This window comes from Sebastes fasciatus, chromosome 4 (genome assembly GCF_043250625.1).
Source record: "Sebastes fasciatus isolate fSebFas1 chromosome 4, fSebFas1.pri, whole genome shotgun sequence".
Taxonomy (NCBI): Eukaryota; Metazoa; Chordata; class Actinopteri; order Perciformes; family Sebastidae; genus Sebastes; species Sebastes fasciatus.
In genome coordinates, this window is record NC_133798.1 from 17,606,963 (window position 1) to 17,625,583 (window position 18,621).

The 18,621-nt window shown below is 41.6% G+C and overlaps 1 protein-coding gene across 3 annotated transcripts in view; it reads right to left on the reverse strand.

Moving 5' to 3' along the window:
* cntn1a (contactin 1a) overlaps positions 1-18,621 on the reverse strand; it is an 84,159-nt gene that overhangs the window by 53,551 nt on the left and 11,987 nt on the right. Inside the window, exon 1 of one of the 3 annotated variants that reach the window (XM_074632338.1) lies at positions 9,867-10,001. The exons of the other annotated variants lie outside the window; for them this stretch is intronic. The gene's annotated coding sequence lies outside the window, so the exon portion shown is untranslated. Of the gene's footprint in view, positions 1-9,866; positions 10,002-18,621 lie in introns of those variants that run through there. 3 annotated transcript variants of the gene reach the window in all.

Here is an 18,621-nt window from a genome sequence, read left to right on the forward strand (position 1 = left end):
ATATTAAAAGATAATTAAAAGAGAGTCTAATTCTAAGTTGGCCTAGATAATATTTGAAACACTACCAGAAATACTATTCCAAAAGGACTGACTGTTAGAGCAGAGCAGGTAACTATGAATACAAGTGGCCTCTTCTGCCTGCCACTGGGTTGCTGCTATTGTTTTTTACATACAACACTGAAATCTCCATCACAATATAGAATTGGTTTGTTTTTATGTTAAGGTAATTACTCGTAACACAGAAATGCGTTGACCTTTCAGTGCATCAGTCATAGACTAGTGTGATACATTCTATGGTAGGATAACACTCAAGAGAAAACCCCCACATATAAAACACTATATGTGCTTCCAAGTACGGAAAGTATGTCACATCATGTGTGATAAATTGTGCCATATAGGCAAAGGTCAGAGGAGATGTGCTCTCTATAAAGAAAGAGTGCTCAGCTTAATTACTTCATGCCACATCTGTCCAATAAAGATACTGGCTTCTATAAGAGAGCAGGGACATGCTTTCACTGATGGCCGACGCACACTCTGCTGTAAATAACTGTAAATACTAAGTGTCAGAGTGCTGCTTAGTGCAGCAAAGCTGTACAGATAAGGAAGAAGAGTTCATATATTGCAATTAGTGCGTCCTAGAGTACACTGAGAAAACAATCAATACCTTCAAATTGCACAAAGAAAGGTCTCAGAGGGAAAGTGTGAATGCGTTGGGTAGCTACAATAAATGGCAAACAAAAGAAAGATTAATCTAAGTCGAGCCTTCCCCACAACATTTCCCATTCATCCCCTTATTGGATTAGAGGGTGTGAATCCAACATTAGGCTACAGATTAACTTGACAAACTGAATGTTTAAACGTAATCAGAAAATAAGCCACAAACATCCTGCTTAATTGCAATGGTCAAGAAGAAGAGGAGGAGGTTACCAATTAGTGGAGAACCATCACCACTACACCAAGCTGTAAGAGACACACGGTAAAACAATCAGGCCATGGAGAGAGTGTGTGGTGTGACTCTGCACAGTGCTTACCTTGCTGTGGAGAGCTATTGTGCCAGTGGCTATATGACAAGATGAGCTACTTAGCAGCCCGTGTCCCCATCCCCTCCAACATGCCTACCCTGCCAAGTGTCCTAAATACTCCGCTCCATTGTCTGCCTCAGAAACAAGCAACGCTGCTGGTTGGAGCGCTCTCTCCTCCAAGGTGCAAAGAGGAGGGAGGGATGATTGGGAAAAGAAAAGGCTAATTCCCCGAGCAGGACAGCGAGCCATGCAAATGGGACACCGCTGAAGAAGCCTCCCTGCAGTGAGAGCGCTCCACAGAGAGGGGTCTTCTCTCGTCACTGTGGCCAGGCTGGGGTTTAATCTTTTAAGCCCTCCCACCCCACTCTCACACACACACACAAAAACAACATGAACACACACAATTTCACCAGCACCCCAACTTTAACCCCACCCTCCATCACTCTCATCAGCAGCCTGGCAGGGGGCCAGACGTATCATCAGCACTGTCATAATCATCATCTACTGTCGCAGAGAAAGCTGTTTTTTCTCCTGCAAAAGATGCCCATTTCTGAGGAGCTGAAGAGGCCAAGAAAAATGCATGCTTTGCAAAAAAACGTGCACTTCTGTACAAGACCAGTGAAGCGATGATAAGGCTGTTGCTGTGATATGGATTGCTAACTTGAAAGTTGATATCATTCTCCCAGTACCAGCACATTCTGAATTTTAATTTTCCTCAGTCCTTTGTATTTCCCTTCACTTATTCTATTTATCTTACTAAAGAAAGCCAACATAATTGAGCTCTTCTTTGAAGTTCATTTATCTCCTCTCCTTGAATAGAAATGGGACAAAGTCTTTCTTTCTTTTACTTTTATTAACGAATGAGCATATTGAATATCTCAAAGCTCCAGTTTTTTCGTCACCCAAAAGGAAACTGACGTCACCTAACCATTAAAGCGGAGGGCAGGCAGAAAGTTTATGGCATCATTAGGCAAAAATTCCATAATAACCTTTCAGCATATTGTAATTCAAGTGTTCTGAGAGAAAACTAGACTTCTGCACCTCCTCATGGCTCTGTTTTCAGGCTTTAAAAAATCTAGCCCGTGATGGGAGACTTTGGCCAATCACAGGTCATTTCAGAGAGAGAGCGTTCCTATTGGCTGTTCATTCAACAGAGGCAGCTGTCAATCACTCGCAAATTCCGATCAAACGGTCAAACTAGGCAAACTAGATCAAATATGAATCAATATTCTGTTACTGTAAGGCCTATTTCTCGCGTTATGTACTGTTTAGCTGTAAAAAGAGAAAGTGTGCTCCGGCTGGTTGGCAGGCGGTGCTTGGTATTTCCTCAACTGTTCTCAACATGGTGGCCGGATCACAAGCTTTCTCATTTTACAGCTAAACAGTACACTACAATATGTTTCTGAAAACATTTTACACGAGAAATAGTCATTACAGTAACAGAATATTGATTCATATTTGATCAGCGCTGCCTAGTTTGACCGTTTGATCGGAGTTTGCGGATGAGGCTCCAGCTCGGCTCTGATTGGTTGTTTTCCTACAGTCTGTGAAATCTTGAAGATGCCATTAGAAGCACCGGAGGACACCGGAGGACACCGGAGGACACCGGAGGACACAGAGGCACAAGGTTTTTTTTTCATATTACCTGTCTCATGCACCAGTGTCAGGATATAGACCGTTTTATAAAAATAACTTTTTAAATCCCATTTGTTCCAATTCTACCCACTGCTGCTTTAAAGGGGACATACCATGCTCATTTTCTGGTCCATATTTGTATTTGGGGTTTCCACTCGAACATGCTTTAATGTTCAAAAAATACATTATTTTTCTTATGCTGTCTGTCTGTAACGCTCCATTTTAGCATCTGTCTCTTTAAGCTCCCCTCCTGAAAAAGCTCAGTCTGCTCTGATTGGCTTGCGAGAAAAATATGGTGCACCTTTGCAAAGGTAGTTCTCAAGCTCTGGGTGGGGATACTCTGATGGTTGGTGGTATATTCTAATAAGTAGGGGTGTAACAGGGCCCTAAATTAAATCTAATATAATCGTATCATGGCAGACTTTGTGATATCAGAAAATACTATCATAATATAATATCGTATCATGACGAAACTTGTGATTTACACCTCTACTAATGAGCCTACATGTGACATAGGAAGGAGAGCCAAATCTGAATGACTTGTTGAATCACATGTTTTCTGATATCGACACAACCCACAAAAATTGACTGGGTTGTCTTATTTCACAGTTTGTGGGTTGGTAGTTACTCCAGATGTACGTGCACAAGCACTGACAAAGAAAGTTTTTCATGATATGCAGAAAAAAGCTAAAATAAGTACTGAAGAGCCATTAAGCATGACACTGAAGCCCACACCTCTGTAGTGGAGCTACTCATGGGCTAACAGAAAAATGATGATATATTACTGAGCTGCTCCCAGTTGGTGTGAGTTTTATACTTAGCCTGTGTGGTGACATGAGGTTTGAGTGGCGTCTGCTCTGTTCTGAGGACAGGAGGCAGCCGCCATAAAACAAATTCACACATAGTGCCTTTGGGTTGCATTAACTCGGAAAATGCAGAGCAAAGTGTTGCGGGGATTTGGTGGAGGGGGTACGAGAGCAGATTTAGGGGATTTGGAGCGTTGTATGGCCCACACAACAAATTCGTCTGAGTTTCAATAAGCTTTAGGTCCGTATTAACACATGCAGCAGCAGTTTTAGCAAATGATTTGGTATGGCTCCAGTACTGCCAAGCTAGATTTGACAACATGATAAATTGCATGATCAGGCTAAAAAAAAAAAAAAAAAAGGCTTTGTGCTGGGACAACAAAACACAGAGCAATGAATTGATTTAAATTAATGGATTTCATGGTGCTTAATCATGCAGAGGTCCAGATGCCCTATTACCATATATCTTACTGGGCAATTTATGTCCAGTTGATGCTTTAAGGGAAGAAAATGCATCTTAATTGATCTTGATTTACTCCTAAGGTAATAAGTTACGTCATGGAGGGATTGGAAATGACCCAGACAGGACTGAAGAATTATAAAATACAGTAAAAAGAGGATCCCCTAGTATTATCTAAGGCTGTAAGTAACGTTAACTTTGTGGGTCATTCAACTCACATAAGTGATTACGGAAAATAAAAGGGATTATGGAGAGCAAGTGGGGAGAGCAGTGCGTATCAGTGCTGAAAGCAGATAAAAGTCATCGCATCCGTACTAGAATGTTCCCAATGAAATCTGAAATCTACAAATGTCTGCACTTAACCTTCAAGTCATCAGAGCTAATGGATCAGGTCAAGAGAGCTGCAGATTATGCTTGAGACCGATTTCAACCTAATGGCTTCCTTTGAGATCAGCCAGACGAGACGCTAAAAAGCCAGGGAGAATTGTGCAAAGAAGCAAGAAGTATAATTTCTTTCTATAAGCAAGCACTCGGCTGCTATTCATAAAGCATGAACCTAATCAAAACCAATGCAAATCTGTCATGCAGCATGTGGAGCAGGGTACAGAGGGCAGTGACAGAGCGTAAGGCTCGCGTCTGGCTTTGCTTCATTGCTCCGGCTTTTTTCTCCCAATTGTGATTTACCCAAGACTTCTGAGTCAGCACAATCCCACCGCTGACACGAATAAAAGAGGATCATTTCCACCCTTCTGTCTATGTTACAGCGCTGCAGTACATTCAGAGTGGGTAAATAGAGTTTGTGCGGTTTCATAATACACCGCTCTGACCACAACAGACAAAAATAGCATTAGCATTTCCAGGTAATTGTTGCTGTTTGTTTCAGTCAGATACAGTTCTTGGATATATACTGTATATATGATTTGGGGTACCAGATGAGCAGGGATTGTTTTATAATGGAAAGTCTGCAACTGAGAGTTTATTGGACGAAAACTGCATTTTAGATTATTTTTCTCAGACTAATACTAAAATTAAAGCTCTTTTTTAAAGTGGGATGTGCTGCATTTATCTCATATTCTTTTCTGTTTTGTGGCCAATTTTACCTGGGACAAAAGTAAAGGAACATACAGTAACACAAAGGAGACTGAATGCAGTCATAGAAAGAATACACTCACAACACGGTAGATGTAATTTTATATCACGGTAACAGTATATATCACGATACAGTAATTGTTCTGTAAATTCAACTAAGAAATGGTTTGAAAAATAACTATACCATGCTTTATCACATTTGATTAATTTCTTCTTATATTTGGGGGGAAAAAAAATACTGCTTCACACGAGACAACCGTTGAGTTAAAAACAAAGACTCAAAACAGTAAAACTAAAATAAAATAAAATAATAAAATAAAATAAAATAAAATAAAAATCACACAAATTTGTATTTAAAGTGGCAGTAGGCAGTATATTTTTGGCATTATTAGGAAAAAATTCCATAATAATTTTCCAGCATATTGTAATTCAAGTGTTCTGAGAGATAACTAGACTTCTGCACCTCCTCATGGCTCTGTATACTCTGTAACCAGAGTTCTTCCTCATCTTAGGTTGGCTGGGATGCTTCCTCCTGTTCTGTTTTTACAACTTCACTCTCCTCTATGTCTGCCCAAATCACATTACCTTGCAAGGTAGCTGGATTCACAATATCGCAAGATCACACAATCTCGAGAACTGCTACCGCGGTGTAAACAGTATTGCCAAATCTCTACCGTGGACACATTTCTACCGTCGCACCGTCATATATACCATCATATACATCGTCATATCGCCCAACCCTACCATACAATCTCATCAAAAACACAGATGTGCCAATATCTTGTCTGTCTTGGCCCATAACAATATATACATTTAAATAATGCCATACCCACCTCCACATTATGCCCTATATATTACTTATACAGCATGGCTGCAGAAAAACAATTAATAAACGTAACAAAGATTTTCTTTTGACAACAGCAGCACATTGTGTAAAAGTGCACCGAAAGCATAAACAGTAAAATTCCAATATCACACTTGATGCGCATGAGAAATTTGAGCATTGCCAATGTGGCTTTTTGTTTAATATATTAAACTTGCTGTAATTTGAGATCATAAACAGTGAAATTAAAAAATCACCCACCATTCCCCAATTATCTATTTAAGGTATCTATCGGCAAATTAAGATCAGTAGCTGAGTGAGCATCCAAATCACTAAATTCTATCCACATTTTTGCTCCTTTTTCTCCACTGCTAATAGGCTTTAAGCTAGATCTGGTGGTGACATGGACTAGATTAAACTATTTAACACTGATGGAAGGCATGTGAGCCTCATTTGTGGTAAGTCTTTTCGCCGTCAGATATCTGTCATGCCCTGGTTTCTGCTCCCCATGATCACATTTGATGTGTGTTGCATGTCAGCAGTATAACGAGGAGACGGGACGCATGAAAGGAAGAACAGAAATACATATTCAATGACAGATGATTCTTATGAAGACTTTGTAGAGAGGTTTTGGAGGTCTACAATCTTCTATAGTACATCCATCGTTCTTTCCCACTAACATACATGTTGACCATGTTTTTTTTTTTTTTTAAAGTTATTTTTTTGGGGGCATTTTCCATTTTTATGACAGGACAGTGGATAGAGTCTTAAAAGGGGGGAGAGAGAGAGTGGATGCGGAAAGGGCCACAGGCCGGATTCGAACCCGGGCCGCCGCGGTCAGGACCAAGCCTTAATACATGGACGCCCGCTCTACCAACTGAGCTAACCCAGGCGCCCATGTTGACCATGTTTAACTGGTTTTATTCTGTCTCTGGTTCATGTAGATGTGTAGGTGCCTGAGTAAGTAGCGATGTGTGTGTCACCAACTCTACCCTGCTCAATACAGTATGTAGTGAACTGTCAATGAATGAATTAACTTGCATAATGTTACCAGGGCTTTACTGCTGCTGTTTATGGTTGATTGATAGAAGGACAGACACAACTACCATCTCTCAAAGGCTCGAGTTTAAGCCAAAGTAAATTGGCCCTGATTGCCCAAATCTGATCCTTTCTTTGTCTAAGCCTTTTATTGCTGCTCAATGAGTCAGTCTAAGAGAATAGAAGCAGAAAAAGCTGGCCAACCTGTGACTTAAGAGAAGAGCCTCGTTTGCCAACCTGCCCAAAGGAGCTTTTGTGTGCATGTTAATATGAGTAGTGCTGAGAGGTTTGGATGAATGAAGCTACCTTGAAAGGCGTTCAGCTCTCATGGCAAGTGCTTTTTTTTGTATGTCAGCTGGGGAATGAGGTAGGGAGTGCAGCACAATTGGATTACTTTGATTACTTGATAGGGGAGAGAAAATAAAAACAAACTATCAAAGCCCCTAAAAATTTGAGTTGAGAAGGTATCTCAATATATTGCGATATATTGAGATACTTTAAGCAAGGCCATATATTGTTTTTTTTAATCTAATTTAAGGAAAACCGTCATAGCATAAAGAAACTGCCTGATTTGTTGCCGCAAACTGCATGTGATCATCATAAAGTGGGCATATTTGTAAAGGGGAGACTCGTGGGTACACATAGAACCCATTTTCATTCACATATCTTGAGGTCAGAGGTCAAGGGACCCCTTTAAAAATGGCCATGCCAGTTTTTCCTCACCAAAATTTTGCCTAACTTTGGAGCATTATTTAGCATCCTTCACAACAAGCTAGACACTGGTTGATGCCAATGGATTCCTTAGGTTTTCTACTTTTAAATGATATTAGTATCTTCACCTATCTTCAAAACTGAGCCTGTAGCCTGCGAAAGATCAAATAGTGTCCGGCCCCGATGGCGGGCCGTCAGATTTTTAAGGGGTTAATTGAAAAATCAATGCAGTGTTTTGGATAAAACGATGCAGTATCACAAAACATAATATTGCGATACTCATTGTGTATCGATATTTTCTTAAACTCCTAGCAAACATCCCCAAAACTGTCATCACATTTTGATTCAAATGTTGCTTCTTGTGGTGCATACTAGTAAGTCACATCCTGCATCAAGCCCCACACACTTCAAACCAGGAACACCACAGAGTGTGAAATAACCAGAGCTGTTCAAACTTTGGCAGACAATTTGGTGTTCACGTAGAAATCCATTACTCATAGTGAGAAGCTGAATGAGAAAATATGTTTCCAGGGCCTTCAATTGGCACACATATTTGGCTATTTTCGAGCCAAGGTTATTTCACCTTGGGTTATCATTTACTTTACTAGTCATTTCAGTTTTCAATTCCATTCAATATTCAGTTTGCTCATTTGGTTGAAAATTACCCATTCACTACCACAACCTACTGAATATAACACCTTTTGCTCATGCAGGGATGGCTCTCACAACATTTTCTCAAAGCACACAGAGAGCACCTCATCTCTCAGGGTAAGAGGGAACATGTCATTCTGCTCTGCTGTTGATGGTGCAAGCCCAATGACATAAAAAATGACGCATAGAAAGTCATTACAAAAAGGTCATAGAGACTCACATCATATGGTGTTACCGCGTGAAGCAGCCTCTGAGCTGGAAAAACACTCACCACAAGTGACATTTCCAACACTGTTCCAATACTTAATGCCTATAAATATAACATACATGGATGAACAATGCACATATAGGGCACAGCATTATCACAGCATATATGATCATGAAGCTATACTTGCCCTAATAGAGAGCTCCAGGAATTACATATTTTTGTAGGCCAAACAGGAAGTTAGCATCGCCCTGGGTTTCCTCTTCAAAAAAGCCAATTGGATTGTCCATTGGATTTTGGATTATTGCAAAAAATAAGCTCTGTGGCAAACACACATTTATGATACTTACACGTTTTGTTCCGCAAGATAATCTCCACAAATGAACACCACTTTTATGGTTTTTGAAGCGTGAATGAAATCGCCAGGAGTAAAACGTTAACGTTAGGCTATGAAAGAAATACACCACGGTCGCATGACCACAAATCTAAAGGCGGACTAGTGTTCGGCATGATGCCGTTTAGTAGTCTCATTTAACCACTTGTTAGCAACCGCCTTTTTTTAAGACAAGTAAAAGCTTCAAAATTCACAAGTGGGATATTGTAGAACAAAATGTTAAGATCACTTACACTTGTGTTAACAGCAGACCTTGTTTCAGGCATCTAACCAGAAACCCATTCAAAAAACCCATTGACTTCAAGACGAGGGAACCAGAAGTGCTAAAATGCAAACTCATTTCCAGGTTTAAGGACTCATTCCTGCGCCCCTCAAAAGGCTACACTATGCATGTAGGACAAATACCTCAGAGTTGAGGCTTGATATGAATAAATCACACACTGTAGTGTACATGTGACATCTGATACAGTAGTAATGCACAAAAAAAGAATGAAAACAAGCTATTAATATTTAACGAACTGCTGCCCTGGTGGCTCAAACGTGTGCGAGTAATGCCTCAAGTAAAGAAAATGTCAGCGTGACAAGACTTGTCACTCGCATGATGCACTTACAGACACACAGAAGAGATGCAACAAAGACACAAATACTGTCACACCCACCACCTCCATCCTTAGAACAACCTACAAACTAACAGACATATGTACAACAACCACACACACACACACACACACACACACACACACACACACACAATGCTTCAAATGGGTTCATCCTTTCAGTGTGCAGCACTGCAGTGTTGAGGTAGGACGTTCCATTGTGAGAGGCAGATAATGAGCTATTCCCTCTGCAGAGGACAAAATCACGGAGCCAGCAGAGTTGAGCTGTGTTGGAGAACACACACATGCACACATAGAGTAGACACACACATACACGGTTTACAATAACCGAAGAGAAACTTCTTCTTCGCCCTGCTCTGGCTCCTCCACACAGCACAAAACACAAGCCAAACAGTGAGCCTACTCTGCCACCCACCTCTGTTCCCGAGCACACAGCCCTGAGGTGCACGCAGACGCCCCCCGCGACACGCCTGTAGCTGCAGCCCCGTTAGCGTAGAGTTGGCAGCAGTGGAGCCAGCTGTATATCTCTCCACTACAGGATGCCTCAGGATAAAACTGCTAGTCTGCTACTGCTGGTTAGCAACCACTGTCATGGCATCCTGTCCCCTTCTATCACAGGCACTCAGTGGCAGAAGAGCCCCCTGCATCACACCAACACACACACAAATGCACAATCACATAAACATTTAGCTGTCAAATCATAGGGCTCTCCAGCTGTGACCTCACATCACAGTGGAGGGGGAGGATAGAGAGCATGAGTGTTATGAGAGAGAGAGAGAGAGGATGGGGTTGGGGTTGGGGTTGCATATGTGTGCTTTACATAGAGAGGGCGAGTGATAACAGGGTATGGCCAGAAAGCATTGCAGCCACAGCGGGGAGGAAGGAGGAGTAAGAAGACTTCTATGGGAGGGATGCTGCTGTGAGGAAGAAGAAGAAGAAGTAATACAAAGAGTTCCAGGGGTGAGAACAAACTGTGGGAGGGAGGGGAGATTTTTCCTTCGTTCCCTCAGCTGGAAATAAACATTACAACCACACTGGAGGAACAGCAGGAACCAGCCACACTTAGGCAGCTGAGTTACAACAGCAACACCAACAAAAACAGCTGTAGGGCTCCCTGCCCTGCTGCAATCTTCACCTTCCTCCTCCACTCATTCACTCTTCACTTCCCATTCTTCACATCACTCCTTCCTGTATTTCCCCCCCCTCTCATCCCTCTCTTTTGGCCTTGTCTTCCATTCTTTCTAACCCTCCTCTTATTTTGCACCCTTTCACTCCTCCTCTCATCCATAATGGATAGTTTGGAGATATCCGCTTCCTGTAGTGGGCCCCGTGCCCCTGGAGCCAGTCAGGCTGTATTGATTCCTGCACCAGAGGAGTCATCAAGGCAAAGATAATAAGGTTTAGAGTCACACTGAATTTTCTGCATCCTTCCCCCTTGCCCCCCCTTGGGGAATAAGCCCATCTTCTCCTGTCCTCTACTGTCTGTCCTGTCCAACATAACATGCATACAAATTCAATTAACAAATGGATCCATTGGTTAAGAATTAATATCCAACCTGGAGGTGTATCTGTATCTTGTGTATCTTGAATCTCCGATTCAATACTATCACAATACTCGGGTGCTGATTCTAACTAACTTTGTCAAATCCGTCAGCTCCGTTCTCTTTATACATCCATGGTCGGATCCACTGGGGCGGTTTGAATGCATTTACCATAAATGTCGGTATATGGGTGCTCTACAGTTGTAGCGTCAGCCGATTTCACCACAGAGATGAGAGTGACGGCCGGCTTGACCGCACATTACCACAATACGATAACGTTTCCTGTTCATGACAAGAGTTGGCTTGCCGCTTTAGACATGATGTCTAGCTCTGCTTTTCCTGGTAATGTGTGAAACCCAAAGTGTAGTGTTTACCACTATGGATTTAAAATGTGAGGTTGCAGGTCGTATCCACGCCGACTCACTGACGTTTTTTATGCTTTGTTGTATCTGCCGGTTTCTGCTCGCTACGGCCGGCCGGCTACTGTTTGTTTTGGTTGAAGGATACAGAACGGATATGACGTCGTGTTACTATGACTACAACAATAAAAGCGGTAACTTTCTATCTATAGAATCAAATGAAGCAAATATATTGATTCTGGCATTAAAAAAATATATTTCAAATTCGTAAAAAAAAAAAAAAAAAAAAAAGCGATACATAGGTGAATAGATTTTTTTTCCCACCCCTAGTATTCATGTGGGGAATAAAGCAAGAGAGAGGAGATGGAGTGTGTGTGTCATGTGTGAATGTTTTCATGCATCCAGAAGGCAGTGGTTTGCATTACACAACAACAAACACAGAAAAAAACACATTTATTTTCACGATTGTTTCAGCTAGAAGAATTCGCCAAAGTACTATAGAAATCCCGTCTCCTCTCGGCAATCTGTGTGTGCCACAGTGTGACGCATGTCGTGTCACTGGGCGCTACATTAAGGCTCATTAGACTAGATATCTGCCCTCTGCTGTGGCTATAGCCTGTCCCTCCTTTGACCCAGTCCTAGGCCTTCATACAATATATAGGTCAACATTGGCATTCAAGTGACTGACATGTCTCACACGCACAATGCTGCTCTTTTTAGGACTGGACGAACAATCACTTATGCCCTGAGGCAATAAGCATATAACAATGTCAAGTACAATAAGGATGAACCAGGAATCTGTTGTTCACTTAAAGCAGCACCTTCTATGGAGTTATAGGAGCCTTTAGAGGAAGGGTCAGCGAGTTGTTCTCAGAGCTTCGAGAGGCGTTGCGTCTTGAGGAACATGGGAGGGCGTCATTAAATAGGGCAATTTTCATGCTCGCTGAACAAAACACATACAATGTAAAGTGGGCGGCTAGATGTAAAGAGACAAGAGGAAATATGTCAAGACAACAACTTTTCATTCCGGTATGATAAACCTGGAATGTGATATAATATATATATATGGTGGGTTGACGAAGAAAGAAATAACATGATAACCTCTTTTTATATATTACGCCTCTCTAGTAGTTAGACCGTATGAGTAGGGGTCAGCTACGGATGCAAACCTTCTACCACGGTATATGTACCTTTATAATATCAGGATAGCCGTACATTTTCTGTAATTCAACTGAGAAACCATTTATGGATCAAATAACCAGATAGGATATTATCATAGGCCAGTATTTGCAAACATAAAAAAACATATATTTAAAAAAAATACCTCAATATCAATATCTATAAACATGAATTATTTATGGATTAGTCTTTCAATTATTTTTTTCAATTACTCAATTAATTTCTTAGTCCATTGAATGTTAGGAAAGAAGTAAAAAATGCTCATCATAATTCCAGTCAGCCTAAGTTGACATATCCAAATGTATTGTTTTATGCTTATGAACAGTCCAAATCACAAAGATATTTAAATAAAGGGCTATGAAATACAGAAAATATTCACATTTGAAAATCTGAAACCAGTTCACTTTTACTAAACTGTTATCAAAATAGTTGCAGATTAATTTTCTGGCAATTAGCTTTATGGGAACAATGTGTAACATTTAGAGGGATCTATTAGCAGAAATGGAATATATAATAATAATAATAATAATAAAAAGTATGTCTTTAGTGTATAACCACCTGAAAATAAGAATTGTGTTTTGGTTAGCTTAGAATGAGCCGTTTATATATAGGGAGCGGGTCCTCTTCACAGAAACGGCCGCCATGTTTCTACAGTAGCCCAGAAAGGACAATCCAAACACTGTGTTAACTTTTCCTGCTTGCTCGCTCCAGGGCTGACCCCCGTCACTCCACTCAGCCGCCGGGAAACAAGTGTTGGTCTTGAGGAGCTGCAGCAGTTATTTCTGCACAAACTGCAACTTCTGTAGTCTGCTCTGCTCGCTCACTTGTTCACTTGCACATGTTCGCCGCCGCTCTCTCTCTCTTGCTTCACCACTCACTTCCCATGTACACACACACACTCTACACACCGGCTCTGCTATTCTCCAAATGACCTACGCTACTCTTACAACAACTGGCTCTAGAGAGGGCCATTCGTGTATTGATGTCAGCCACCGTAGTTCTCCTACACGCTTGGCACACGGGAGACGCTTCAGTTGGTTGCAATCTGTAACTTCACCTCTAGATGCCACCAGATCCCATGCACTGCACCTTTAAATGTGATTATGATTCACTGTTCATTTTATAGAGCAACAACACTCAAATAGGCTCAGAAAATCATATCATTTAAATGGAACGCTGCCTAAATACAGTAAATACAATAACCAAATCCCAGGCCATACTGAATCTTATATCACAATATTGATTTATTGCTCAACTCTACTTCTTGAGTGGTCATCCATGAGTCAAATTTACCATTTGTGTGAGGATTCACATTGAGCCAAACTGGGCCTGTGTGAAACAGATCCCTGGAGCCAACACTTGTGACAGTAAGAAAGACATTTTTTGCAGCATTATACTGTGTTGTTACATCTCTGTTCACAGCTTTATGCAGTATTCATGAGATAGGGCGGCCCATATAGTAGCATCTCTAATGATACTCCTGACTTTTATTCACATACACACACACACACACACACACACACACACCCACACACAAAGACAGAAACCCCGAGGAGCCAGCCAACGGTGGCGAAATGAGTGTTCCCATCGCCTTCTGGCAATCTAAGCCCTAAGATATGAGCTTTTTTCTCTGGAGTGGAAAAATAGGTCTGACACTTAATTAGCAAACAAGGTCACGGCACAGAGCTCAGAGCCCAGGTCCCACGTTTGTGTCTCCCACTGTCCTGGAGATTTGACACTCTCTCTCTCTCTCTCTCTCTGCAGAGCACTCAAATGCAAACATGCTCAATATAAACAAAACATGATCTCAATCCCTAACAACGGAGTATGTAACTGAACACTGAGCACCGGGCTGTCTGTTAATTATTGCTGTACATTAAGCCTTATAATAGAAAACAATATCCATGGCCAGCCAACTGCCCACTCGCTCCTTTTCCTCCTCACAAGCAACAATCTCACGTTCTCCAGGCTATTCTGTCTTTATTACCCACGTCTGCTCAGAAGACTGTTTGAACAAACTGCAGGTGAGAGGATTTCAGCGGAGGAGTCTTAAAGTGGGGACTATTAGCCGACTCAGAGCTATTGTATGTGTGGATTGGTTGTAATCTTTACCGTTCTCCGCAGTGGTTTGACACACAGTCAAACCAAACAATCCTCTCCTCCACACGCTGTCTAATTTCTGCGCTTTTCTGCAGCTTTGTCAGAGAAATCCAGCAACTCAAAGGTGAGTGAGTGAGTGAGTGTGTGGGTGGGTGGGTGGGTGTGAATAAGTAGTAGGCTATGTGTGCACTGCAATGTAAGTGCAAGTCAGTTGAACAGTCCAGTGTTTCCTCGCCTCAACACTTGAGTGGACCTTTTTACCCATCCACCAACGATAATGATTGTAAAATGGTAGGAAAGAAATGAACCTTCCAAGCACATGTGAATATAATGACCGCTGAGACACACTGTAAGTCAATGACGGTTGCAGCCCAAACAAGATGCTTTTCACTGCAAGATATACAGCAACGTCTTTGTGGATGTGGGTCATCCAATCATTTACATTTATAAATCAATTCACTCAGGTGTTAGGATACACAGAGCAATGCCTGAGCTATGGAAATCCATCAGGAGATAAATCAATGTTTGTCAGTATAAAGCTCATGTAAATCTGAGTTAGAGAGGCCGGATCAATCGCACTGTATTGATTTGTTAATACGGTGCTGATACCTCGGTATCATGGCGCCCTAGAATTAGGGTGATTACAGTTGAAGCTTCCTTTGTTGGTGCTTCTGTTTCCCACTGTTTCTCACAAAGGCATGCGCCACTTAAAGGATAAGTCTGCTGTTATTCTGTGTTTTTCTTATTCTCAACAAAGCCCATGAAAAGAGCAAAATCAACAATGTTTACGTTCTGATTACCCCAGCCTGTCTGCAGCTCTCTGCCCATTCATTCCCACTGAAGAAAAAGATATTTAAAAAACTGGTCGAAAATATATACTTTAACTTTAACGTAACGGGAGAGTATGACTTTATTAGTAACACTATGGCTGTGAACGTAGCAGTGCAGAGTGTGTACAGTTTTGGATATTTGTTGTGAATAAATGCCACGACTACCTTGGCTTGCTTGGCACCTGATTAAAGGGGGTTAGCCCAGAAGTTAGGGACAACTTCGGCTTTTGAGGTGGACCAGATCACTTTAGTGACAAGCTGCTCCTCTGAGTTCTGCTCTTTTTGCTGGAGAGCTATAGAAGAGAGAAATAAGCTTTATCAGGCTACTTGTTTTTAGGATCAATATATTGTTGGTTTTAGTATATTCACTGGATTTGTTGACAATGAGAAAAATATAAAACATCACCAGATGTTCTATATTTCTATATTCTATATATATAAATATATCCTCTTAAACTACTGTCACTGATAGGTGGTTTTTGTATGCTGAACTGAGATAATCCCATTTCATATTGTATAATCATTCCATATTAACATTAGATATTCTTTATAGCTTTTCGGACTTCTTGGCTGTGTGTGTGTGTTAGGGATGTGACGATGAGGACATTTTCCCACCGGTTAATAAACTCGTGTTACCGATTACACTGGATATTTTACAAGAAATGATGACGGTCAATATGTGAAGCGTGCTTACTTTGATCTTTAACATCGGGTCGCTGTGTGTCTGACCTCTCCAGTCCAGCTTTCCCTGCTGGACCGCAGGTTTCCACTCGGTGCTGCTCCACAGCGCACACCGGCTGTGACCGCTCGGTCCTCCTCGCGGCAATTATCTCATTAACGATGTGGTTCCCTGTAGCATTGGTATCAAATCTAAAATATTGCCAAGTAGGCGATTTTGCTTTTCGCATCGTCTTGTCTGTCAACTCTCTCTCTCGTCCCATGTGTGTGAATTATGACAATTGCTCCTCTGAGCGGACTCCGTTATCCGACTTTGTATTGATAACGCGGCGCTGATATGCCAAAGTGAACTAAATGGGTTTTATTTCTGTAAAAAAAAGCAAAACGACGGTTACGTAATGTAATCGGAAGCTCATAAATGTAGTTTTTACCTGCCGCCATTTTTTCGCGAGTGCCAGATTGGTACTGCGCATGTGCAACTCTCAACAGAGATGAGACGGAAGCTAGATGGCTCAGCTACTTCTATCATCAGCTCCGGAAAAAAAACGGTGTGTTTGATTTTCTTTGGGTTGCTAGATTTCCTAGCCCGATGTGGCATTTTACCTGCCCCGGGCAATTGTTGAGCCCTGATTGGTGTGGGCTGTGGATGTCCGACCTCCTGGCTCACCAGGCTTAGAGGGAGTCAGACCTCAACATCTGGTATACGCATCAGTTCCAGGACAGTAAAAAAACACGCAGCATTATTTTACCAGTGACGCTTTGAGAGTGATGATTTAATTTGGTGAAGCCAATGTGGCTGTTAACTCCCAACGCCACAGTAGCTTTGATGCAACTGCAGCCCTACTGCCAAGGGCAGCATGGTCCAATTTGCAGCTTTAAGAACTTGATATTGAGCTCTGCAGATATTTGTTTACTTCTGATATTTCACAATTCCAGATTTCTCTGGACCACAACAGGATGTTTGGGAGAACATATTAACAAGATCTCTGATGCAATTGTTGAGCCCTGATCGGTGTGGGCTGTGGATGTCTGACCTCCTGGCTCACCAGGCTTAGAGGGGGTCAGATCTGAACATCTGGTACGCATCAGTGCCAGGACAGTAAAGAAACAATCTGCATTATATTACCAGTGGCCTTTAACTTCCTTCACCAGTATGATCAGCTCTCTGTTTGCACTTGAGTCTAAACAGAAAATGTCCTTTCGTGCCATGAGGCAATCTAGCAAAGTTGTTATTGTTGTTCTGTTGTTCACAGTAATTACACTTAAGTCTCAAATTGCTACTATAGTACAGCAAGTGTCCATACTCTGACTGCTCAAATTAGCCTATAAACCAGTATATATACATTCTTATGTCAAAGGTTTCCTTCCCAATCAGGAGTGTGTTACTGTATCTTTGTACGAGAACAATGTGTCTGGATCTGCCCAACAGCCAGATCTGTTTGTTTGTTTGTTTTCCTCAGCAGAATCTGTCCCTGTAGAGAAACCTGTGGCTGCAGCTTCACTCACATTCTTATGTCAAACCTCACATTTACATTTACACTGTAGAAGAACGGATGAAAACAGAAGCATGGGAAAAGGCAGACAGGGGCCTGCAAGGTTTATGCATGCACTGGACGCGCTGAAGCTTTGGGAGTGATGATTTAATTTGGTGAAGCCAATGTGGCTGTTAACTCCCAACGCCACAGTAGCTTTGATGCAACTGCAGCCCTACTGCCAAGGGCAGCATGGCCCAATTTGCAGCTTTAAGAACTTGATATTGAGCTCTGCAGATATTTGTTTACTTCTGATATTTCACAATTCCAGATTTCTCTGGACCACAAGAAGATGTTTGGGAGAACATATTAACAAGATCTCTGATGCACCAGACACATGCTGAGCTGTTTACTTTGGTAGCTTATCACTTAGCAGTTCAATAACTCCCAAAAGAAATATCATAATTCCAAGTTGGGTAGGGAAATGTAAACACCCTACAATCTTACTGATAAATAACTAGTTAGTGAGGAAATATAATTAACACAATATAAGGCTCCTCGTTGCATTTATAGGATTTAAAGATTTTCTTATGCAAGATTAGAGACTTCTGCAGAGGCACTTTAGGGGCTGAATAGTTCCAACAACAGGCTCAGACGCCTCCTCCAGAGTTGAAAGTCTACGAGACAAAGCCTGCTCTGTGAATCCATTGACTGCCATACTGTATTAGTCTGTGCCAGTGCTTTTAAAGCAGCGCCATGCATATTCATGCCTACCCATCAGGAAGTCTTCCTCCACTACTTGTGCCACTACAAGCTCCACAGTCTCACTCAATGGGTGCATTTATGTGTAAAATTATATTCCCCTGTTATTTGGCACTCAAGTACGCCTTTCCTTGAAAAGCTGCATATACTATTTAAAACAGTCAGCATGAGCTCTTATTCAAATTGCCAGAAACCTGAGGATGACAGCTGGCCAAGCTAATATTTGCTGTTATGTTGCAGCATGTGAAC